General features: G+C 33.6%; 1 long non-coding RNA gene across 1 annotated transcript in view; it reads left to right on the forward strand.

Moving 5' to 3' along the window:
* Positions 1 to 26,216, forward strand: part of LOC127736801 (uncharacterized) — a 38,174-nt gene extending 11,958 nt beyond the window's left edge. Inside the window, exon 2 of the long non-coding RNA XR_007999182.1 lies at positions 25,838 to 26,216. This is a non-coding gene — a long non-coding RNA (uncharacterized LOC127736801). The remainder of the gene's footprint in view (positions 1 to 25,837) is intronic.
* The last annotated feature ends 514 nt before the right edge of the window (positions 26,217 to 26,730 follow it).

Consider the following 26,730-nt stretch of genomic DNA (forward strand, 5'->3'; position numbering starts at 1 on the left):
GAATAAAAATGTTTGTACAATAGATACCCTATGAAAATAGAAAGATGCGAGAAAATATATATGTGATAAAAACAATGTTGATGTGCCAATGAAATCGTTGCGTTCCAATCTTCATTTATTTTTCTACTTGATGTGTACGCTGCAGCAATACTAGATTGATAGTTGGTGGTTTTACCTCCAGTGGCAAATATGTCATGCATGTACAAGATACGAAATGCTGAATATGTTGATTTTACAAAGTAGGAGCTGATCTGTATGAATGTTATGAATTGGAGACTGCCACTGAAGCACTAGGGTATGGATAGGGCAAAAAGTCACCAGCATGTAAACCAACCCATCAAGGGCCCTTACTCGTGCACCATCCGATTTAACGTACACGTTCCGATCGTACGTGGCTGCGTATCTATCCATCCCACACGGTTTTAATACCAGACGTCCAGAAGACTTAGTTCAGAAAATAATGTAAACAAAATCGATTGCTATTCAGGAATAATTAACATTTAATTGGAAATTTAAGACACTTTGCTGTTTCAAACACGAAATTAATTCCGATTAATTGAAAAATAAAATGCATCTCGAAAATTTAATCAAAGAGAAAGTAATTCACGACCACTGCTAATTTGGGACAGGCATAAAACGAAATATAGCATTGTTAATCATATTCGAACGCTTCATCCTCCCTCAACCAGTGACAGTCGTGTTGTTACAGTAATGTTACAGTAATGTAACAACACAATACTCTTTTCATGTTTATAGTTTTAAAATAAATTATATTCTATAAGCTACTATACAGTATGGGTTTTCCTCAATTTTGAAGGCCGTGTTGTTGACTATAATTGCATACACTCACTTCCGATGTCTCATTGGCAATCATACCACAAATCCTTATTTTTAAATAACGAATGGCCTTGTTTCAAGCTAGTCGGAGGTTTCTTGAATACATGTAATGTTTAATAAAATGAGGGTAACTAATCAAGTCACTGACATTTTCATTTCGATAACATTTTCGTTTGGTCAAAAGGCTATAAATTGCAAAATCGTCCTACTTTTTGTTCACTTACGGACAAAAAACACAGTTTTTAAGAACCTTGACAGTTATTTGCGTCCAACTTATATCGGACATAGATAAATTAAATTTATTAAAAGTACAAAACTTTATTTCGACGTTACAATTTGAAAATTGTGTGTATTTGTCAAGAGATGCATGAGCATTCAATATTTTTAAATGTCACCTTGCCTTTTTCAGATGATTTCATCTTCTGATAGTTACAGTTGTGTAGCTAGATGTCATCACAGGCAAATGTCTCTGCAATTGTTTACTTATATACCTTACTAAAATACATACGTATACAGGTTAAAATGGTTTAAACAAGTGCTTTAGATGTCCCGTGTTTCCTTTAGATTTCTTATATTCATTCAGTCAACTGGATTTTAGAAATATTTGTGTCTATTTTTGTTTTAATTTGACGAAATATTTAGGTTGCAGGAGAAATGTAATGGCCAGCTTTGCATGAATACCCCCCCCCCCCCCCCCCCCCCCCGCCCCCAACCTCAACCCCAAAAAAGGTTTAGTTCGTTTAGTTTACAAAAGAGACACACATTTATGTTCCTTAATGTATGATTGATTGTTGGTTGCTTAACGTCCAGTGGCAAATATTGCATGCATATTTAGAACGACTTAATTAGTTACATTTGTTAACAATTATATACAAATAATTATAAGGCTACAGCACCTGATGAGGATGAACGGCCTTGGTCGACAGTTTTGACCTAAATTGAGATCCGAAACACTTGAGTGGGAAAGACACGGACACATAGTCAATCAAAATATTATAGCAAAATAAAAAATAATATTTAATATCTATGACATATAATTAAAAACTTGGCGCGCTCTATGTAAAATGTTGCTTGGATTGGTAATGGACACGTCTTTTATTATAAAAATTAATATGAGATCAAAATCTATAAACGTGTTAAACAAAACTAAATCGATAATACTATTGATATTGTAATCAAGTGGAAATGCAAACAAATCATTGTAGTTTCTTATCTATTAACTGTATAGTTCATCTGATTTTTTTGCTCCTTTGTCATTCTTTTTTTCATTGGGTTATTGTCTTGTTAATGCATGCGCCATTGTCTTTTTATTTATAGGCTTAGTCTGTCGTTTATGACATTTTTTTTTAAAGATTTGCTGGAAACTAATGTAAAAAAAAAATAATAAAAAAAAGCATTCGTAGTACATTTTTTAACACATGAAAAGTAAATGATCAGTCTTTCTGCCCATCCCCCACCCACCTAAAAGAATATCAAATGGTCGTCCCCTCACTGTGAGTGTTCCAATTTGAAAAGTATGATTTAACAATTACAAGGAAACACAAAATTAATTTTAAAGATAATATGTGCACAGCAGCTATGATATTGTTAAATTACACGAATGAATTTGTACCAAAACATTACAAAATATCTACTTTAAATTGATTAGTAAATAAAATAATAAATCATTAGTTGTACTTCAAGTTGTTCTACTGAATAGATCCCGCCAGAATTTCTACATCAAGGATAGGCTTGGCATTTGATATCTTTGTGGTTAGAAAAACCCCATGCATACGTTTAAAATAGGTTTGACTTGATTAATTTGATGTAATCAAGATAAACGGCTGACTTCGATATTCTCACACTATATGTACTTGTGTTACTTTGAAGAACAAAAATTATATGTATTTTGCAGTCGCATTTGATTTATTAATTTTAAGAAATCTCAATGAAAAATACAACGAATCCTCTGCAAAAGTGATGGATTGATTATTGATACAATAAAAAAAAAAGAAATTATACAAGAAGAATGATGCACACATATTTTGAATGATATAACACCCCCCTTTTTTTCTTTCTTTCTTAAAAAGATAAATTACATTTAAAAAGTTGAGTTTATGGCAGAAAACAGTTTTGAAAAGTATACTTATGTATATATATATATATATATATATATATAATTAACTTTAAAATATAAAATGTTTGAAACTATGATCGTTTGCAAACTGTTCATTTATTTCGTTACTTTTAAAATCACTCTAAGACATAAGCCCGGATTTACTAATATATTTCTACAATTTTATCTCAGCATGTTATCAGTAATCTGTTATAGATAAATTATGTGGTCACACTTTCTCAATGGTTCACTAATTATAACCAGATGTTGACTTAGTAATCTAAATGTTCAACTGTCTTTATCATAAAAAGTTTTGTATAAATTAATATGTCTCTGTCATTCCTACTTGCCTCATTGTATTTTCAGATCTTTCTGAAAACAAATATGAAAACTTTTATAAATTATATTTTTATCATAAGAAAAAAATATATAATTAATAACAATATGAATATTTTAATTAGTTTATTACGATATTATGGACATCTTCCCCTGCATTTATATGAAAGAATGTTGTTCCTCAACTTTAGTTTTTTATATGACCGCAAAAAAATTTTGAAGTCGCATATTGGTATGACGTTGGCGTCGTCGTCGTCCGAAGACACATTGGTTTTCGCACTCTAACTTTAGTTTAAGTGAGTGGAAATTTTACCATAAGGTTTAATACCACAAAAGGAAGGTTGGGATTGATTTTGGGGGTTATGGTACCAACAGTTAAGGAATTAGGGGCCAAAAATAAGCATTTTTGTAACTTCAAGACATAACTTGTGTGTTAGTTTATGGATCTCTCTGACATTGTACCACAAGGTTTCATATCACTAAGGGAATGCTTGGATTGATTTTGGGGGTAATTGCCTCAAAATTTTAGGAATTAGGGGCTAAAAAAGGGGCAAAAAAACAAGCATTTTTCTAGTTTCATGACAATAATTTTTGTGTAAGTCTATGGATCTTTCTGAAATTGTACTACAAGGTTTCATATCACAAAGGGAAAGCTGGAATTGAGTTTGGGAGTAATTGCCCAAAACGTTTAGGAACTAGGGCCAAAAAGGGGCCAAAAATAAGCATTTTTCTAGTTTCCAGACAATAACTTGTGTTCAAGTGTATGGATTTCTCTGAAATTGTACTGCAAGGTTCCATATCACAAACGGAATGTTTGGATTGATTTTGGGGGTAATTGCCTCAAAATTTTAGGAATTTGGGGCCAAAAAAGGAGCAAAACACAAGCATTTTTCTAGTTTCATGACAATAACTTGTGTGTAAGTCTATGGATCTTTCTGAAATTGTACTACAAGGTTCCATATCACAAAGGAAAAGCTGGAATTGAGTTTGGGGGTACTTGCCCAAAACGTTTAAGAACAAGGGGCCAAAAATAAGCATTTTTCTAGTTTCCAGACAATAACTTGTGTTCAAGTGTATGGATCTCTCTGAAATTATACTGCAAGGTACCATACCACAAAGGGAAGGCTGGGATTGATTTAGGGGTAATTGCCTCAAAATTTTAGGAATAAGGGGCCAAAAAGGGGCAAAAACAAGCATTTTTCTAGTTTCAGGACAATAACTTGTGTGTAAGTGAATGGATCTTTATGAAATTGTACTACAAGGTTCCATACTACAAAGGAAAAGCTGGGTTTGAGTTTGGGGGTAATTGTCCTAAATGTTTAGGAATATGGGGCCAAAAAGGGGCCAAAAACAAGCATTTTTCTAGTTTCCAGACAATAACTTGTGTTCAAGTGTATGGATCTCTATGAAATTGTACTGCAAGGTACCATACCACAAAGGGAAGGCTGGGATTGAGTTTGGGGGTGATGAATCATAAGGGGGTTCAAAAAATTTGGGGGGGGGGGGATTTTTTTTTTCCTTTTTTTTTCTTTAAAATTTTCCATTTTGAATTGGTTATTTCTGATTTATATATAAAAGCAACTTTTATACTTTATTGATAGTTGGTGCCGCTGGGGTTCTGTTGCTCTACCTTTTTCTTAATACTTGAGATTTTATAAACGTAACCTTTTCCCATATTGATCAATATTGGTTGGGTTTCGTGTGTGGTGCGTTGGAAAAGTGGAATACAAAAGTGTCAAAAGAAAGGAAATTTGTGAATAAAAAAACAGCCTTAACACCAAGAAAATTACAGGGCATTTCATATCACACTTAAGGAAACTTTACCATATATTTTATAGTTTTCCCCACCCATTCATACCTCCGAAGTGTGTATCCAACTAATTTTATTTGGGGTGGGAGTGAAAAGAATATCATGCCGGCCTGGTAAGAACTGTAAATAAATAATCCTACACAAGGCGGGATGAAAATATTATACAAAACACAATGCAAGAAACTATAGTCAACAGGACTGATATTTAAGTGCAAGCCTTCCAACATGTTTAACCCCGCAACACCTTATATGTGCCTGTCCCAAATCAGAAGCCTGTAAATCGTCGAATGTCTTTTTTTGCTGTTCCTAATATGTGTTTTTCGTTTATTATTTTGCATAATTAGTTTGTTCCTGCTTTGTTCCGTCACACCACTATACCAGGTAAAGAGAGGGTTGGCGCCTTCAAACATGTTTAACCCAGCCATATTTTTTATGTGCCTGTATTTCAGTGGTTGTTGTTGGTTCTTTTCTGTCATATTTGTTTTCCGGAAATTGTTTTGAACTTTGATGTCCCATTGGCAATCATACTACATCTCCTTATTTTTATATAGTGTATATAAAATTGAAAATAAATTTTCGGAAAAAAATAAGCATGAGTACTGACAGATGAAAATAAACAGTAAATCTCGCTCCCTTTTTTCATAAATTTTATATATATGTAGGACTCGGAGGTGCGATAGGGACGCTGAAGTCCGATGGTCACGCTGAAGTGCGATGGTCTCCGACTAGTGGTCTATATAAGCCATTACTAGGAATATCCGTTTCACAGATGATAACGGATATGTTCCTAATGTCGTAACTACAATCCTGTCCCCTTTTCCCGAATTTGACCTACCGAATTAGACTTATTACCGGGTTTGTACTAACATGAGCAACTATACGGGTGCCACATGTGGAGTAGGATCTGCTTACCCTTCTGGAACACCTGAGGTCACCCCCAGTTTTTGGTGGGGTTCGTGTTGCTCAGTCTTTAGTTTTCTATGTTGTGTTTTGTGTATCATTGTTTGTCTGTTGGTCTTTTTCTTTTTTAGCCATGGCGTTGTCAGTTTATTTTCGACTCATGAGTTTGAATGTCCCTCTGGTACCTTTCGCCTCTCTTTTACAGTTCCATACTAAATGATAGATTGTTTTCTTTAGATTTGCTGCATTAGGACATTATTCTGCGTTAACAGCTTATCTTTACTTTGTTCCTCTCATCTGAGATTACTGAAAGTAACATCAACTCTCAGCTCTCATGATTTTCACGTTAACCGTAATATCATAATACGAGGAGTACCTCTGCGGACCCATATGTAGTTGGAGAATTCCAAGCTCCATCGTATAAAAAAACAAAACTTCTATAGATTTCGAAAAAGAATCATATTTACATTTTCCCTGTCTACTAATTATATCCCTTTTTCGGTAGTATTAAAAAAATACAAGTTGTATTCATGTTGAATATGCAAAAACATTCCATATTTTCTTCAGTTGCAGAAAAAAACACCGACGGTAATAAACTAATATAAGGCCCTTATTAAATTGCATCTTAAACAGCTATCACAATATCGGTCATTGAAATTAACACTGGTTTTAATGGAAAATAATCTTGTATGTAGCGTCTTGAATGACTGTATGAACGTTGGCTTATTTCTGCCAAAAGCGAACTACAACTTTACAATTATGACTGGAAATATTTATAATGGCACCCTTAACGGAGTCGGGGTGACATATTTTTATTCTACTTTTCTTTTTTTCTTATTTTTCTTATTATTTTTCTTCCACTTTTTTTGTCCAGCTTATATCTCGGAATTGTATGAACCAATTGTTAACCAGCATGTGCAGATTTGCAATCGGGCTATGTCATAATCAAGATGACTGCCGTTACCATGGAAACAGCAAAAATGTCTAAACTTTCAAAATGCTCCATCCTTAATGAAACTTTACAACAATGTTATTGGCATGTGTAGATGCGCTCTTTGACTTTCGAATTTTCAAAATGGCTGCCGTTACCGTGGCAATGGGGAGAAGGGTGCCATCCGTTATTGCTCGCAATTACAAATCTAGTTATGACTGTTTTTAATTAAACAGGTTACTGTTCTCGATAATTTACTTAATAAACATGAAACGCTGCTTCTAGCAAACAAATTTACCTTTTCGTCGACATGGGACACATTAACAATAAAGGTTAGGTAATCCATCGCACCTCAGCGTAACCACCATCGCACTTCGGCGTAGCTATCAACAAGATAGCGTCACAATGCCACCATCGCACTTCAGCGTGATCAAAAACGTACTTCAGCGTCAAACCATCGCACTTCAGTGTGACCATCGCAGTTCGGAGTACCATCGCGGTTCAGAGTCCTACATATATATAGGGTCATTTCCGTATACCAGGAATATAATGTAAATATTAACCTTTTCCCAAATTTCATCTGAATTCTGATGTGCACTCGTATCATGTACATGAATTATCAAAATCTTCTTCAAACAGACCTTAAACAATTTGGCAACGAAACTAATCTTTCCTCTGAGAATCTTTCCGGGGTTTCGTTCCTTTTTGATTATTTTTAGAGCATACGATTTCCCCGAATATTTACATATCTGAATACCGAAGTATAACATGCATAATGATAAATAAAGCAAACATGTACGTATTACATTCGGAAGCTCGTGTAACACTTGTTTCACATAGAAAATAAATTACCTTTGGAAGATCGTGTAGCTCTTGAATCACATAAATAGTGCATTGTTAGCTATGTTGTCCCCTCATTTTAATGTTTATTTACTTATATGCCCTTGAAATGAACAGCTTCTACAACACATTGGTCTAGTGATTAAGTTTCGGTCTGTTCCTGATAAAATTGAGAATGGAAATGGGGAATATGATGATTATCTGCATGTAAACTATTACGTTTGTTAACAAACGTTTTTAGCCGGTTTGTCTCCGAGCCGACGATCGTCTGAAGTATTATATAACAATAAATAGTTAGTGTATGTAATGTACTTTATAACTTCATATAGTAATTTCTTTTGATTTGTTTATATGACAAAATAGATTATTATCTAATTAGCGTAGCTTAATTAATTCAACCCCAAATAAAGTTCCGTAGCTGGTTCCTTACCGTCTACGTATTGTAAGCAGGCGGAAATGTTTCTGTATTCAATTTGTTTTAAATTTATGACAACTCGGCCAACGGCCAACTCGCTATACTCAAACACTCTTACTATTTATTACAAGTTGCATCACAAACTCGCACCACTCAAACTCGGAAGAAATGTGTTTTTATTCATTAAATTGTTTTCTTCTTCTGTGCGTAAATTCCTCCTTTCTCGGAGGACCCATGTCAGAGAGACAAAACTCGCACCACTCGAAAAAAAAAAAAATACAACACACTCTCATCACTGAAGACATGTTTTAAATCATGGTCTTCTCTCAGTTATTTCCTCCGGTCTTTGAGCACCCGTATCACACAGAGACAGAACTTGACTCGCACCTTTCGAAGATAAAAAATACTACGAACTAGCACCACTGAGAAATGTTTTAATCATCAGTGTTTTTGGTTGTCGTATTCTTCTCTGAGTTATTTCCTCCGTTCTAGGAGCACCTGTGTAGCATAGAGATAGAAGCTACTAACTGGACATTTCAATTAGTTCTCAAGACGCGGTTTTTTTCTAGTATTTAGTATAATAAGGCTTTTTACCCCTTAAACGGCGTGTCCCAACGAAGTATACAGCTATTTGAGAAATATGCATTGAACTTAGTATGGTGGGAACGTATTTCATAAGCAACATTTCAAACAAAATTGAATTCTACACGAATTTATCAAATCTGCTGACATTTTCTGTTTTTATATAAAAGAGAAATGATAAAATCATATCTACGTCATTTTTTTTATTTAGTCTGTTTTATTCTATGCTTTGTCTATTTTTCCGGCTGACCGGAAGAATAGTAACTTTCTATTTTGTATAGCGGAGTTGACCGAGTTTTCGGTATTACAGAGTTAATAACATGTGTTTACTCCCTTAATACAGTTTGTCTAGAGAAAATCAGGCGTTTCGGGGAACAAAAAAAATGCTATTTAACAAGAGTATACATAAGAGTTTTACAGGAATGGACCTGCTGCTCTGCAATAGCCACCTACATGAGTTGTTGAAAATGGTCTATACGCTTAGAACCGTGGCAACCTTTAGTACTTAGTAAAACAGAATTAGCGATCAGTCATCGGTCAGTCATCAATCAGTCAACGTTAGGATAGTATGAGTAACATATTAGATACAATCGTTGTAGATTTGTGCTTTTTTCATATTCGGTTATATAATTTGCCATACTATTAGAATTATGCATATAGGTTTAAACAATTGAAGATTAATACAATGTAAACTTAAAGTTGTTTAAGAACATTCAAAATGCATGCATTTCCACGATTCACAGTTCACAGTTGGTAATTAGGCTTGGTTCTAGTGAACACTTGAAAGTTGTAAGCATCCGTTCGGATTTGAGTATATATCATTCATTTATTGTTTTATCGGTAACTGTTGTCAGGTGAACTTTTAGGATTCAACAGGTTCATGAGGTAAAATCTGTTGCTTCCATGGTTCGTCCCCAACCAGTAAGGGGTTCGCCACCGGCCGGCCCATCTCCGATCAGTCAAAGAGTAATAACTACGATCGAGTACATGCAAGTGCATTCTGTACAAGACATCTGATTTAACTTATTCTGACTGTTTTCCTTGCTGCGCATTGTCAGTTTGTTTTCGATCTATGAGTTTGACCGTCCCTCTGGTATCTTTTGTCCCTCTTTTATATATCCCGAACAATCAACGGAAGCCCCTCAATAGAAAGGGGTTTTTTTTCGCATGAGATTATGTCGGCGTTACAGAGTAAATAAAATGTGTTTATTCCATTAATACAATATTGGAGACAACAACCCGGCCACCAAGATATAGTCAATAGTGCTGAATGTGGCCTTATCCAATACAAATCTATCAATCAATCACAAAGTGGCAAACATTGATCTTTGAAGTCTTAAATCTGAAGAATTCAGGGTATGAATACAAGAAGATTTGCAAAACATGAATTATATGAAAAAAGAAGTCAATCCAACGACAAAAAGCAAACAAAAAACCTATCAAGTATCTTTAGGAAATGGTCTTCAATAAGAGTCCTATAAAAGAATAAGGAGATATGGTATGATTGTCAATGAGACAACTATCCATCAAAGTTAAAATGAAGTGAATGTAATATAGTGAATGTAATCTGTTGTCAAGCTATATAAAATCTGGAAAAAACTATAACAAGTCATTTCCTTCGTCAAAACGAGGCGTTTATATGAAACTGTAATTGCAATTGTAGCCTACTTGCATTTCTAATTTTGATATTCATGGAAACTCTTTCAAAATTAACATAATATTAATTTTGTTTTTAATACTAGATTTATTTTCGTTACCAAATGTCGCTACTGTACTATTTGACGTTGTTTAATAATTATTACGACGAAAAAAAAAAAACAACATTTTCTTCTACAATCATTACGTTGTTTTCAAGTCTCAAGTCCAACTAAATATGAAATAATGCTTACGTGAATACATATCAAAGAGTCTTAATAGGGTTTACAGAATATCAGGGCAAATAATAGAGAATAAAGTAAAAGGCGAAAATTTTAAACAGTATAGAGGAAAATAGTTCAAAAGAAAAGAGAATGCTGGTGTGGTAATGTATTCAGAATAGAGAATTTCGGCAAAGAAGTTAAAAATAGAGAAACAAGACCCAAACACCACCACCAACACACTATAAATTAGACTTATTTAGTGACTAAAGATTAAGTTTAATACGTATGTATTTCCCGTTTCCTCTAGAATCATTTTTCTTTTCTTTTCTTTTCATAATCATGTTAATATTGCGATTCCTCTGTTTGTTATTCAACTTCATCTTTTTATATACTAGTATTCATTCTAGTCATGTTTCAACAAAACCTATATATCTCGTTACTGTCTGACAATATTTTTAACTCGAACTCTACTTTGTCTTGTAACTCGATTTCTCACTCGAACTTTTACTCGGACCTTTTCTCGAACTCAAAGTATAACTTAAACTTTAAACTCTAACCCAAACTCAAATACGAACTTGAACTCAATTTAAATTCGAACTGGAACTGGAACTCATTTTCCAACTCAAAAGGTTGATCACACTCTGTTCAAAATTTGAAACAATAATATAAGCATTTATCCCAGGCTTAAATTAAAAAGAAGATGTGGTATGATTGCCAATGAGACAACTCTCCACAAGAGACCAAATGGCACAGAAATTAACACCTATAGGTCACCGTACGGCCTTCAACAATGAGCAAAGCCAATACCGCATAGTCAGCTATAAAAGACCCCGAAATGACAAATGTAAACCAATTCAAACGAGAAAACTAACGGCCTAATTTATGTACAAAATATGAACGAAAAACAAATATGTAACACATCAACAAACGACAACCACTGAATTACAGGCTCCTGACTTGGGACAGGCACATACATACAGAATGTGGCGGGGTTAAACATGTTAGCGGGATCCCAACCCTCCCCCTAACCTTGGACAGTGGTGTAACAGTACAACATAATAACGAACTATAAAAATTCAGTTGAAAAAGGCTTAACTCATCAGAAGGATACACATAGAAATACATCTAACAAATTCAAAGAGGGGACGTGGCCGGGTACTAGTATAATTCTAGAATTTTTATTGGTTAACGCACGTCGTCACAAAACCCATAGCCCCGGGTTGTTCCAAACCCATATACCCGGACGTTGCTACCTATTACACCGGGGAACTTCACGCGCGTTTTCCTTAGTTCCATGGTTGTTCCTTGTTGTCTTTGATGTTTGACTTTCACAACATTGGGCGCCAAATTTGACCCATTCCAGTTCCTCTGTCTCCGGATTAAAAATGTCTTATATTTGACCATCTGAAGGGTTGTACCAAAAGTAGTACCCTACGTTGCTTTCACGTTACACTTTGTGGTCGAATTTATCTAAAAAACGCCAGATTTGGACTAAGACCGGGGATGAATTCGTTATATATGTTAATAGGTGGTTCATACCTGTAGATATTTTAACACCCTTCTGTACGGCTTCGCCTCAGGGTGAACTTGGATACTTCAGGGTGTTAAAATATCCATATCCACGGATATGAACGCAGCTATCCTATATTGTATCTCTTATACAACATGTATATTGTAAATTGTATCGGTTTTTATTGTCTTTCTATGGCTGCATGTTTTGTTAATCTACTAAAATATGAATATTCATTACCCAGCTATGACGTTTCGACCGATGTTTGCTATTGATTCTGCTAGAAATTCTGCTTCCAAGATTGACTTGGCATATGCTTTCTTTGTAGTTAGAAAGTTTTTACAAGTCACAGGTGTTTTATTACAAACTTTAATATTTCGGTTTATTTTCATTAAGAATTTACAACCGCCTTAGTTATGTGAATCGTAAAAGAGTATATAACATACACACTTATTTTGTTCATAAACAACTTGTCATGATCAAGAGACACCAACTACGTTACTTTTATTTTATTATCTCTTCTACTTCTTGAAAAATGAATTTTTAGCTGATTGATTTTCGAGAGAAAAAAATTAAATATGTGTAAAATTAACTGAATAATATATTTAAAAAAAACGTGTCTTCTAGTAATTTTGTGTTGTTTATTTAATTCGTTTGTACTTTGGGGATTGTAAGATTTTACTAGGAATGACACTGTGTTTTTAAAGTTTTAAAGAGGATTAGGGTAGGGAGGGGGGAGCACTTACTATGTAATGAGTGTTAGGGATGAGCCGCTGGAATAGGTCACTATTTCATGCTCCATGATATATGAAAAGGGTGAGAAAATCAGATTAAATATATCAATAGGTTGCTATATTATATCATAAGTATTTGAAACTAATCAGTTGTCAGTATTTAATTTCGGTGCGGTAAAACCAGAGTCGTAAATGCATCAGTTATTTGTCAATCCACTAATCTCTATTTATTCCAATGTGGTATTTCCACTGATGGTAGTTATAATATAGCTAGATGCTATAAATCCGACCATTTTGACATGTGCACCTAATTAACATTCAAAGGTTTGTATGAATGAAACATGATAACAATTATTAAAAGAAATTCCATAGTGTCAAGAGCAATGTAACTTTTTAACAGTTTTTCATTATATAATATAAAACCCTGTGAAAGTGTAACTCTCTGGGAGTGTTACCACATTTATTTTACCAAACAAATTTTATTGTCTATTGAAATTGAAATTTCTTCAAAATGAAAGATATAAAAAGGATCATATAGAGGAAACTGAAAAGCAAGGTGTGTACAATTGCGTTGCTTCTTAACATAAACTTGATGATGAGCGGGACCAAAAAAAATCTCTATACTAATGTACCAGAAGATGAAAAATATCCAAATATATCTATAGTTTTTTTTATTTTTTATTTGATATATGACAAGGTATATATTTTTGACAAACAAAATGTATGAAAAGGGTGGGGTACTTGATGTCTCAGCTGCTCACCCCTACCAAAAAATATTGAAGTGCCCCCCCCCCCCCCCTCCCCTCCCCTCGAGACTATCGCAGCCGTATCATATTTTTTCTAATATTTAGAATGTATTCGCATGTGGTTTATTTTACAAAAGGCAGATAAGACTGGTGGATCCAGGATCTTAGGTGAGGGGGAGGGGGGCACAAACTTAAACTTTCGCCGAGCGGGGCGATGCGAACATTTTCCTGAGTTATAATTATCGAAAAGTCTTTCATTAAGCTGAAGACAACCCATGCTTTGCAAATTTTAGGTGGGGAGATGCACGCCCGCTACGTTCCCGCATGAATCCGCTTCTGATATAATGCCATATCAATATATAATACTAAAATATAATTTGAGTTGGTAATGCAATTTTACAAATATCTGATCAATTAACGATTTCTGACATGTATCTTTATACATGTGAAAACTTGATTTCTAGTTTTTAATACTTTTGTGTTTATATTAACCTTCAAAGGCGGATTATGGGAGAGGGGAGGGGCAGGGTGCCCCAGCTCATCCTTTTTAGCTACATTTATAATTAAACAGACTGTTTACTGTTTTTCTGAGTTTATCTCCGAACGTCGTCTCGTCGGGGTTCCTCTCCCTTTTTACAGATCCGCATCTGACCTTGTGGTATATTGCCCCTGAACTGTGCACCCAAATCATGTATTATATATATAGCATCGGAAAGAGTCTGATTCCAGCGGATCACCCCTAGCACTCAATTCATTTCACTCGTCCTTCCTTAGGGGTTACTACAAATTAAAATTTTTTAACAATTTAGGAAAGAAATCTGTTGTGTTTCACTCCTACTTTACACACCCGAATTCTTTTATTTTAACGAATGTGTTGGTTCGTATCAGCTGTGTATTTGTTTTTTCTGATTTCCTTTTTATTTTACTTTTCTTTCGATTTGATACATTTGTTTGCATGGCTTTTGCAAGAAATAATTTCTCTAAAACAAGTTTTTAACTAAAAATATTAGTTGGTAACAAGAACAAAAAATGGACCAATTTAAGTACACATTCTCGGATGCGCTCGACTAAAGTAACTCAGCACGACGTTTGTTTGTGTTTTTTCAGGCTGTTTAAGACCTTTAGTAAACAATAAAATCTAGGACATTCGAGTTATCTATATGTTTCCAATGCTATCACTAAAATTTTCTGTCGATACCTATTTTTTTGCATGGCACACGTTTTTTCTCTGACTTTAATGACGGCTTTTACTAAATCTATTGCATGTTGGATATGTACTGATATTATAATCTTAGGATGTTTACATGCTTTATTATAAGTTGTCATTGGCTTTCAACTAGCTGTCAGTAACTGCGAGTACTCTCAGATCTATACTTAGTGTCTTTTTTGTTAGGCAGTGGCTTTTCTTCCGGTTAGCCGGAAAATAGCAAAAATGTCTATTCTTCTGGCCATACGGATGGATAGCTTTACTCTGCTTATATGCTGTTATTCCGGCCATACTCTACTGGTTAATCCATGAAACACACCGATTCCGTCAAAATAAACTGTTTTTCAAATGAGATCAAAAGAAGCATACAAACATCTAGATATTGATATGCAGCAAATACATTTTTGAATTAAAGTCACTATTAGTATTGGAGGAAAACAACTGTGCAGATTGTTTCCATTCTATCATTAAAGCAAATCAAAATGCAAATTAATTTACTGCAAAGTATACAGCTTATCCAGATTTGTTTTATTCTAAAAGAATTATGGTGGTGGTGGTGGGGGGGGGGGGGGGGGGGGGGGCAAAAACCACTCTCCTTTTTGTTGGTCTACGAGTCCGTTTCCTGCAAGGTTACGAATCAGGCCACTAACTTATGGCTTCAATGGAAATATCTGATTCCCAAAGAGGTTCCTGAATTTATCTTTTCCTTGAAGTTTGGTTCAAATCAGGTCGTGAAATGATTTTGAACGATTTTCATTTAAAATTTCTGTGATTGATTTTTAACACATACATGTAGGAAATAAGAGAAAATGTAGGCACAAGTAACCCTGTCTCAAAAGTAAGATTGTGTTTACGATAATATCTAACAGAGAAAAAACATTCATTATTTTTAATTCAAAGAAAAACAGAATAAAAAAGGAAGAGGGTTACACCAATCCTGTTATCCTATTACCAGTCCAGGCATATCAGTGCATTTTCATAGATTTTCAGACGGAACAATAGAAACTCTGTTTTTGATATTAGAGATAAAGGAGGGATATAAACCCTGCCTACGGTTACCTATAATTGCTTTCATCCACTTGATTTAAACTTTGATGGATAGTTGTCACATTGTCAATCATGTTTTTGTCCATTTGGATTTTTGAGTTATTAATAATAAACATTAGTATAATGTAGACACTCATGCATTAATCTCGTCATACATTTTTTCGTTATTCGGTGTCGTGTGATTGCATTTTCACTGTCGTATACTTGTCTGGCACTTTTTTTGTACAAATCTTTTTAATGTTAAAACTACTGAAAAATCATATAAAAAACATGAAACTTTAAAAATTCAATGAAATTAGATTTTGATGCTTGAAACTTGTATTACCATATTAATAAATATTGCGATACACCGACATTTATTATTCTTGTAACAAGGTCAGTTTCTAACAGAAACCATTTGAATAATAGTGCCAATAGAAATTTAGAGGTCTTTGGGTCTGGCATAGGCGTATTAAAAGACAGCTGTGTTGTTTGAATATTGGTGATTTTGTTACCGCTAAAATAAAACCAATCTATAAATATAATTGTTATATCATTATGCACATTCACTGTATCTCAGCATTTCACGAATTCATGATTTTTTCTGACTGCTAATGACACCTTTACACTAAATAGATTAGATGTTGGATGTGTACTGATTGATATTTTAGTCTTAGAAACATGTTTTTTTATTAGTTGTTATTGGTTTTGAATAAACTGTCAGTAACTGCGAGTCCTCTCATATCTGTTCTTAGTGACTTTCTTGTTGTTGTAGGTATATATAAGTACCCTACCACGTCCGGTCTGTGTTTTGTTAAGATGTTTTTTTTTCTGTTTTGTAATGATCTAACGATCAAAGCCCTTATCAACTAAATTTCATATCTAATGATTTAAGCCCTTTTTCAGGTACATTTATAGTTTGTTATTATGCTATATTGTTTCATCACTGTTTCAGGTTAGGAGGAAGGTTTGGCTCCAGAAAACTAGTTTAACCCCGTCTCATGCAGTATACTCAGAGCATGTATTTCAGTGGTAGTCGTTTGTAGTTGTAATAATATGTATTTTTTGGTCCTTGTTTTGTACATTAATCGGGCCGTTTTCTTTCTTGTTAGAATTGTTTTACATTTGTCATCTGGGGGCCTTTTGTAGCTTACTAAACGGTGTGGGCTCATTATTGAAGGCCAACGGTGACGTATAGTTGTTAACTTCTTGGTCATTTGGGTCTCTTGTAGGGAGTTCATAATTACCCTAAACATTATTCTGACTATACAAGTGATTGAAATTAAACAAACGTCCAGTTATCACTTATATATATATATATATAGTAAAATATGATAAACCCCCGTCACACTAGACCAGATCGTACTTCGATCTCTGAAAAATAAATTCAAATGTCGACGGTCGTGGTAAGGTTTTCATAATCGTGATGAGCGTGGAACAACTTTGAACACGTTCAACCCAATCGTGGTGCGGTCGTGGAGAAATCAGGTCGTTGTAGAAGCGTAGTGAGAGCGCAGTAAGGTCGTGGTATAGGATCGTACAGGTTGCTGTACCATCGTAGCAAAAGCGCGAATCTAGTCGGAGAGACTGCGCTACGATCTCACAGCGACGTTACTACGACCTTACTACGACAATCACATTCTCCCCACGACCGAACAACGCTTCTACTACGACTTTACCAAGTTTATATCACCCTGTTCAAGACCATATAGTACGATTCCAGCACACCCATGCCGTCCTCATCACGCTCTTCTTACGACCTGACTATACGTTCATACCACGACCATTTCGAGTTCTAGTCATGCTCATTGTTATTGTCAGATAAAATATAAAAAAAACTCTCCAGGTTTTGTTTGAAACATCAACTTCATTTGAACCATGAAAATACAAGACCATGTAAATGTAGTTATTCTTCTACAATCATTAACACAGAAACACAATCCTAACGACCTGGCCATGATATTGTTATTGAGAATGCGAATAAGAAGAATAAAAAGAAACTTTAGACTTTTAGGCCTGTTGGGGTTGATCTTAGTTATCCTCCGAAAGGAGGCTCCAGTGTGGTCATTATGGTCAGTTGATGAACGAGTTACGATTCGAGGATGAACCTTCCTTCTTTAATTTTCTGAGAATGCCACCAGAGATGTTCGATGCATTATATTTGAAAGAGTTAAACCAAGAATCAAGAAGACAGATACTCTATATAGAAGAGCCTTGTCGCCTGGTTTCAAATTTACCATCACATTAAGACAATAAGCTACTGGTGAAAAGTATTCTACCTAGCAGTATGACTTAAGAGTTGCTCGGAATACTGTAAGCAAATGTTTACCCAAAGTTTGCCGAGCAATAGTTGAAGAATATAAAGATGAGGTGATTTCATAACCAACTGACCCAAATGATTTGAGGGATATCGCAGACGAATTTCAAAAGAGATGGAACGTTCTGTTATTGTGTTTTGTGCTATGGTAAATTTTTGTATTCTTGTCTGTCCTTTTTCATGTTTTTGCTAATGTTATTTGTCTATATGTCTGTTTGTGTTTCTTTGTTACATATGACGTGGCTCTGTACTTATACATCCCGTCATTGTGTTATGGTCAATTTTAGTATTCTTGTCTTTCATTTTTGCTTATGTGCTATGTCTATATGCCTTTTTGTATTTCTTTATTATATATTGGTTTGTTTTTATAGTGATTAAGATTATTACACAATGTTGACCGCTGTTCCCCAATTTTTGACATTTCTACCTATTGTGTCTGTTTGTTTTGTTCACACATCGTTGTCAATATAATGGAATTGTATGCGACTGCCATACAAGTGGGGGGGGGGGGTTAAGCTATATATAGCTAGCTGTAAAACCAGGTTTAACGAAGATGTTTTGAATAACTTCTTTATTTAAATGTGATGAAAGAACGATGCATCACAACGACAACTTGTTCTATAATAAAAATATCCGACAGGTACATTAATTTTGTCCTTCAAAGGTTTTATCACTTATCATGCTTATTGAACGCACACTCTTTTGTAACATTGTTGGAACACATACAGGATCAATGATGTTTCATCATGCCTGTTGGTTGGATATAAGTAATAAATAATTGATATGAATAAATCGTACAAATCAAGAAAACCTCTAGTGTTTTGATTATTGTTAAAATCAGTTTTAAATGATTAATCATGATAATGCTTTCGTAAAAAAATAATCTTGGAGACCAAATCAGAATTAGTTTCAATTTATAACATTCATAAGGACATTAAAACTTTTTAAAAGTTTGATGCAAGTGAATAGACCGGTGTGCGTAAACACACTGTGGTTAACAATCTTAAGACTTTGTGAAAATAAGATTATCAGTAACAATTTTAAAATAAATTTCATTAAGAGATTAACTTTTTTCTGAATACATTTTACATTATATATGAAATAATTTAATATATCGATTTTATACGGTGTTAATTTGTTTAATCGTTGCACAGTATCCCTTCTTGTCATTTGTTAAGTTAAATATTTATATTTTGTATAATGAACACTTTCATAACGATAAAAATATTAACTAATTCCCCTTTAAATCAAGATCACAGGCATAGTGAGACATCTCTTTGTAATAATTCAAACAACTGCGATGTTATAACTGTAGGCTGGTCGGATAAACTTATCACTCGGAATGATATTATACAGAAGTGTGTCTACTTAATCTGATTAGATTTTTATTTAGATAGTGTACGTTCAGAAGATAATTATTCGTTTACGAATACCCTGCATTTTGTATGTGTCTAAATTCTTAACGTTCCATTATGACCATTAATTTGACAACTGCATACTATTTAGGAAATCATTTGATCACGGATAGGGCTCAGTTTAAAAAAAAGACATAATGCTAAATCTGGAGTTTATCGATAAATCAAAGCTATATTTTAGGATTCTTCCATGTACAAGAAAAATGTCTACAACTTTATTTGTTGATTGAAAACTGGTTTGAATCTCATCAAAATGTGTGAATCCTAGTTTAACCAATGATTCATTTAACAAAAGGTTATGTATTACCCCAACAAAATTGGGAAAAGGCAATGTCATTTATAATTTAACTTGAAACCATTTTTATCGTTATTTTGTCTTATACACGCAATAAATAAAGTAAATATCTGCATATACAAAATTGATAACAAAATATACTTTTAACTGTTAAATTCATTTGTTAATTGTCGTTATTTTATTTGGAAAAATTACACTATTAGCACCAGATGTATTTATTATTTTATCAATGTTTTATTGTTCAAAATGACAACAGTCTGAACAACTACGTTTAATTTTTAACGTCTTTAAGGCCACAACAATTTAATTTCTTGTTTTAAGGATTTTTCCACTCCAGAAATTAGTGCGAGCGAGCGAATTGAAAATTAAAAAAAAAAAAAAAAATTACAAATTTTTGAAGTGAAGCTTCAAAAGTAAAGGCGACGAATTATATATTTTTTTTGGAAAAATAAAATCATAGGTTCATACAATATTGATCAAGATGGTATGAAATTTGATTTACAACTTGAACTTTGGCATTTCTTTAATATATCAACTGCTGATTTGTTTTTTTCTGTTCACCAACATGTAATGCCCACTTTTAATTGCATCATATTTATGGCTTCTTGTATTACTGTTACTTTCTAAGAACATCAGATATCGAACTGAATAATTCAATAATTATTTTAACTGTCTTGAATGATTTTCATTGAACTTTCATAGATGTCTTTCCTCATTCATTCACAAGACCTGACTTATAATTAGAAACAAGGCGGGTGTCTTGCAAGAAGCAGGAGTTGTTTATCCTTACCGACCACCTGAGTTCACCCAAGGTTTTAGGGATTTATTGTGTTCGTTAATGTGTATACTTTTTAGTTTTTTGTGTTATACATGTATGTTGGTTGTGTGTTTCTTCGTCGTGACTTTGATAAGAAATATGTGTTTATGCTCGAGACAGTTTAAAGGATCGCGATTTGACGTCGATTAAAACGCTCTGACGATCGTTAATTAATTTAGTAATAATTTAATTTTGGATGTAACACGTCTTCTGATTGGCTGAAAGTGTTTTGTCTATCAGCTCATAGACATAATTTTGTCATGCGACCGAGACGTTATCAACGTTTTTATCATGATTTACTTCTTTTTAGAATTAAATTTTAAGAAATGACTTTAATATGTTTTCTGTCTATTCGAAATAACATAAAAAATGTGGTGCACACTTTTAAATAACCCGCTACGCGGGTTATTCAGTGTGCACCACATTTCTTAAATGTTTACAAAAAAACAGGCGCGGGAAATACACCCAGTTACATTTCCAGATGCTGGAAAGGGGGAATATTAAAAAAAAAAAAAAAAATTTGTTTAGACAAAAATATTATGGGGACTGGTCTGTCGAACAAGGAATTTAATTGGTGTGGCCTAACTATATGATTTAAGATGAATAAAAGTAATTAAAGTAAACAGATGTAAACAGATGTAAATCACTGCAAAGTAATAAAGACATTTTAAAAATTCACATCATCAACATAAGATAAAAATATAATTATCAAAGAACAATAACCGCAATTTGCCCATTTAGTCGATATGGATTACCTCCCATTGTCAAATATTCGAAATAATTCATATAGCGGGGATTCGGGAGAATTTTAGGCGTTTCGTAGAAAATCTGACTGTTGTTCCTAACGCCCTGATATAAACGCCACTCAGAAATAACTTTTTTCTCCGAAGAATTTCCCAAAAATAGTCAAGGGGTCCAAAAAACGAACGAAAAAATTAATTGAAAATCAAAATTTCTTCTTATATTATGGATTTCCATAATTTTATGAATTACGAAATCTCATAATATAGCAACAAAATTATTCGAATGACTAATATTATTGAATTTCATAATAATGTGTTTAATTAGGATATTTCATAATATTATGCAATTTCCTATTTGCCTCGACTGTGTATGTTGGCTTTAAGGTCGACAAGATAACAGGTCAATATATTAATGTATTCAAGTGAATTTAAGATTTGTTGCAATTCTAAAGTACAATGGGTAAATCAATCTTATCTTTGATGTGCCACATGGGCATCCCTATAAACATGATAAAGTAAGACAGTCCATGCGTGACCCATAGCATTAGATATTTTATGCAGTTCATTGGATATTTTCTATCACAATCCAGGCAAGCTAATAACCTATATTATTTACGTGTCTGAAGACGAATTTGTATAAAACATTGTGTTTGATTTTAATTTCTGAAAATTAAACTTAACTCTAGAACAGACCTTTTATGAACGTCGGGTTGGGACTTTTTTATGTGTTTGAATTCGGTTTTTACACGTATTAAACTCTGGAATATATGATCAAACTTTTCGGGATTCGGGAAAAAATGCTTCAGCAAACACTCGTGAGGAAAACAAATAAAAAGAATCATTCTGTATCATAATTTTAATTTGTTAAATATTTGCAACTCTTAAAAAGTTTCAAAACCAGCTGATTTTTTTTGTATTTCTTCATATTGAATAACTTAAAAAAAATGGGCAGTGTGGCGGATTTACCGGGGGCACAGGGGGCACGTGCGGCCCCCAGTCCAGGTCACCATAACTCGAATAATTCAAGCCCTTACCGTCTCCGATTCTCTCCACCTTTCGAGGTAGTGATCGATAGGGAGCGTAATATAACGACTGGATTATTCGGGTTAAGGTCACCAATACATTTTCTAACATGATTATATTGCTACTGAATCTGCTTATCAAGAGTGGAAATTAATCACAGCTAGATTTGACTTCTTAACTAGCCGTTAATTAACCCCAGCTTCAACATGCGTGATTATGACAAGTTATCGGTGGGTCTGTAAATTTTGACACGTGTGTGTAATGTCTCATTTAAAAAGATTTGATCAAGGAGGTTATATGAGATCTCATATAACCTCCTTGATTTGATGTACATGTTGATTGGAAAAGTACGAATATTTTTATTGGTTTTTAATACAATATCATCCCCTGACCAGGAAAGAAATTACTAACCAAAATCTGTGTTTTAAATAAATATGTACAAATAAATGTTTAGTGCCAAGAATATAAGTATCGATGTATGGGATATGTCTTCATAACAAAATTCTCACATTATCATTTTTATAAACTAAATGTCGTATTTTCTTTTCACTACTATTTTCAAAGGAAACCAATAATTTGTTTAAAAAAAAACTGTCCCCCCACTCTTTCCACAAAAAAAGAATTTGGTTGTCATTGTTTCTAATTAAAACGCAATTGCATTTTATAGAAGATAATCTGGAACTAATACGTTTATCTATTAGTTCCAGCATACAGTAATATGACTGTATATTTTTCCCGTTTCAGTTACAATGTACGTATATGTATGAGGCTAGGAAAAGGTTATCATTTATGAGGATATGAATGGGGTCAGAGATATATAATATATGTCGCTGATGGGGTTTAAAGAACAGAGACTCATGGGACCAATAGATTTAAATATATATAGATAACAGAATAAAGAGGTGATTGTTTGTTGCTTAACGTCCAGTGGCAAAAATTACATGTATGCTTAGGACAATTATTATACAGATTGATTGGCAGAAGAATAAAGAAAACTGAAATGGTAGAAAAATAAAAGATATAGAACTATAGAAACGATGATCTGACTCCCCCCCCCCCCCCCCCCCCCACACCACCACACCACCACAACCATTTTTTTTTATCAAATTCGAATACTGGGAGCTATCTGAAGTCAGTTCATAGGACCTCAGTTTTAATATAGGCGTGGCAATCCATCACTTTTATCCAATCAACTGTCCTTAATAATAAAGATTGGAGTGCAATTGTGTCTGTATCAAGTTAGATAAATATAATCATATTTCTGGACGTACATATGTCGGGGTTTAGGCTATTTCATTCGATAGAAGTAGATGAAAAAAAAAAGAATTTTTCTGGTTATATCTATTTATAACTGAAAAAGTGGCATTAAATCGTAGAGGCAGGCCCTCTTTATGTGAAGAATAGAACATATTGAGCTTTCTGGATTTTCTTCTGTCCACTAGCAAATGTGGGCCTGTACCACTGAAAATATATAACTTCCGGACTAGAAAACACGGACAACCCAGTTACTAATCTTCCTGCTTCCAACTAAACGTCATGTTCTAGATTGTCGGAATCTTGTTGAGTACAGCCATCCCATAACTCACATGCATATTCCATAATTAATCTTATAAGTGTTAAGTTTATACGATTAAGATACTGATTTCTAGTCAATACATATTTCAATTCTTTTTAGAAATTTAATCTTGTGCTTGCACAGTTTAAAACGTTTTATATATGTGTATAGAATTTACCATTGGAATCAAAAGAAATCCCTAAGTGTTTATGATAGGAGACAATTCTACTACTTGATTTTGAAGTTCTATTTTAATATCATCTGGGGAAGAATTACAGGAGAATAGCATAGTAATTGTCTTGTTAGGATTAAAATCAATAAGCCAATTTTTAGACCATGCTGAAATTTGTTCTAAATCGCTATTAAAGACATCCTCTATTGTGTAAGGACTATAATACTTAAATTAGAAAGGGATGTTTCATCAGCAGACAATCGAGTTAGACTTATCAAATTACCAGCTATCTCATATACATCAATAAGGAATAGTACGGAACCTAATACAGAGCCTTGTGGAACTCCTGCATTAGTATTCTAAAAAGGCGAATATGAACTTGAAACAAAAACGCTTTCTTGTATATTTGAAATATAACTAATTAAGTGATTAAATATACTGACTGACTTTAAAAACGCAACACTCATTTTGTTGATTTTTTTTCCCACATCATGTTTGATTCTCATACAACTACTGTTCATGCTTACCATACTTCTTTCTCTTAAGAAAAAATCAACATCTGACTTACCTGTGGTTATTGAACATACCGGATTTTTGAAGTCGCACGAATTTCGTTAAGCGAAATTTGAAACCCATAAAAGATTTTTTCAGTTTGTTTTGCTTCGTGAAACAGTTCTTTTAATCCTTGGCCACACTTAAATCAGTTAAAAAATGTTGCATCTCCATATTGCCAAGACTGAGGAATAAAAAACTAAATCAGCCCATAAGAATACTGCAAACAAGAAAACGTGAACGTGCTGCAACCATACAGTTTGACTTCAGAAACCCGTCTTACTGTCCTTCCGACATCGATACAGGTAGACAGGAATTGTTGCTTACCATCAATGACCAGATCATCATGTAGTGACAATGCAACGTCAATAGAATTTGATTACGCAACGTCATTTGCGAGACATGTTTACGGCCGCAACGTCAACTGCTTATCAAATTGTCGAATGCCATTGCACACAGATTCATGTCATAAACGTTTTTCATAACCTGAACTGCCAAAGATTCCACTGAAGAAAAACATTTAAAGCCCTGAAGTTTCAGCCGCATAATTGCCAAAACCCATTGTAATGGGTGGAACAACCGCATATTCAGAAGGTGTAAAACAGAACCCAAAACATGTGGAACAGAATTGGTTGATCTTTCTGACAATAATTTTGGCGTTTGTTACAGGCAGTCATTGCTTTTGACAGTGCCACATTCATTCAAAAATTTAAAAAGAATAATCTAGTGTTGCGTTTCTAAAGTCGGTCAGTATACATTTTAAATACAATTTTTTCAAATACTTTTCCCACTGTTGATAATAATGAGATTGGTCTATAATTTGAAATCAGTGATTTGAAGCACAAATAAATTTTCATACATTGTCAGATCAAAATATCTTAAAAACCCCAGTCCAGAGATACCGTATACATTCGACTGAATATACCAATTCGATAATTTTACATTCGAACTTGTTACCTGTGTCCAGGTAAAAAGAACCAGCAGGTGATATATATTCTTAAGTGTTTATCACCTTCCATTTTACATCTGACGATGACATTTACCTTTAGGGCCATTTTGTTTGAAATATTATTTTAAAGGTAAACTGATAAGCATAACGTCCTCGCAATTTCTTTTTCAGATCCAGGGACACAGATGTCAGAATGAATAAGAAAACACTAAATTCTTCAATAATATATTGTAAAATGGACAGCAAGCACATTTGATAGACTAGTGTACTAATAGATTTTCTTGTGTATTTTCTATGTTCTGGAAACTTCAACATCCTATCAAAAATACTTAAATTAAAGTCTTAAGTTTAATTAAATGGTTTTTTTTTAAATATTATTTGCAAGGCTGCATGAACATTGCACCTATCGTTTTCGTATATTTCTTTTCCGCCATGCATAAGTTTAATGTTTACTGTGACTTCTATAATGCTTAAAAAATGATGCAATTGTATTATCAATCTAAAAATATTAATCGTGAACAACAACAAAAATAAATTATATATTAAACGACTAAAGCAATTTAAAATTCTAAAGGATATTGTTACAATATTGCCAAAAACTGAGACTACTATAGATATAAGAAGATGTGGTATGAGTGCCAATGAGACAACTCTCCATCCAAGTCAAAATTTAAAAAAGTAAACCATTATAGGTCAAAGTACGGTCTTCAACACGGAGCCTTGGCTCACACCGAACAGTAAGCTATATGAAGGGCCCCAAAAATTACTAGTGTAAAACCATTCAAACGGGAAAACTAACGTTTGATGGGATGTCTAATCTATATAAAAAAAAAACTGTTATAGTAGTCTCAGCCGAAAACAATACGAAATTGATAAGCAAGTATGACTAACCAATCAAAAAATTTGTTGTTTGGGATTATTCATGGTTGACTAGTTCTATATTAACCAGTGGCACGTGTCCTAATTATTAAGAAAAGGGACAGAAAAGTATTAAACAGAAATAACCGGTTTTTCAAAACCATATTTTCAAAATTAACTGCATGATTTAAACAGCTTAAAAGTGT

The sequence above is a fragment of the Mytilus californianus genome, unplaced genomic scaffold, assembly GCF_021869535.1.
Source record: "Mytilus californianus isolate M0D057914Y unplaced genomic scaffold, xbMytCali1.0.p SCAF_37, whole genome shotgun sequence".
Classification (NCBI taxonomy): Eukaryota; Metazoa; Mollusca; class Bivalvia; order Mytilida; family Mytilidae; genus Mytilus; species Mytilus californianus.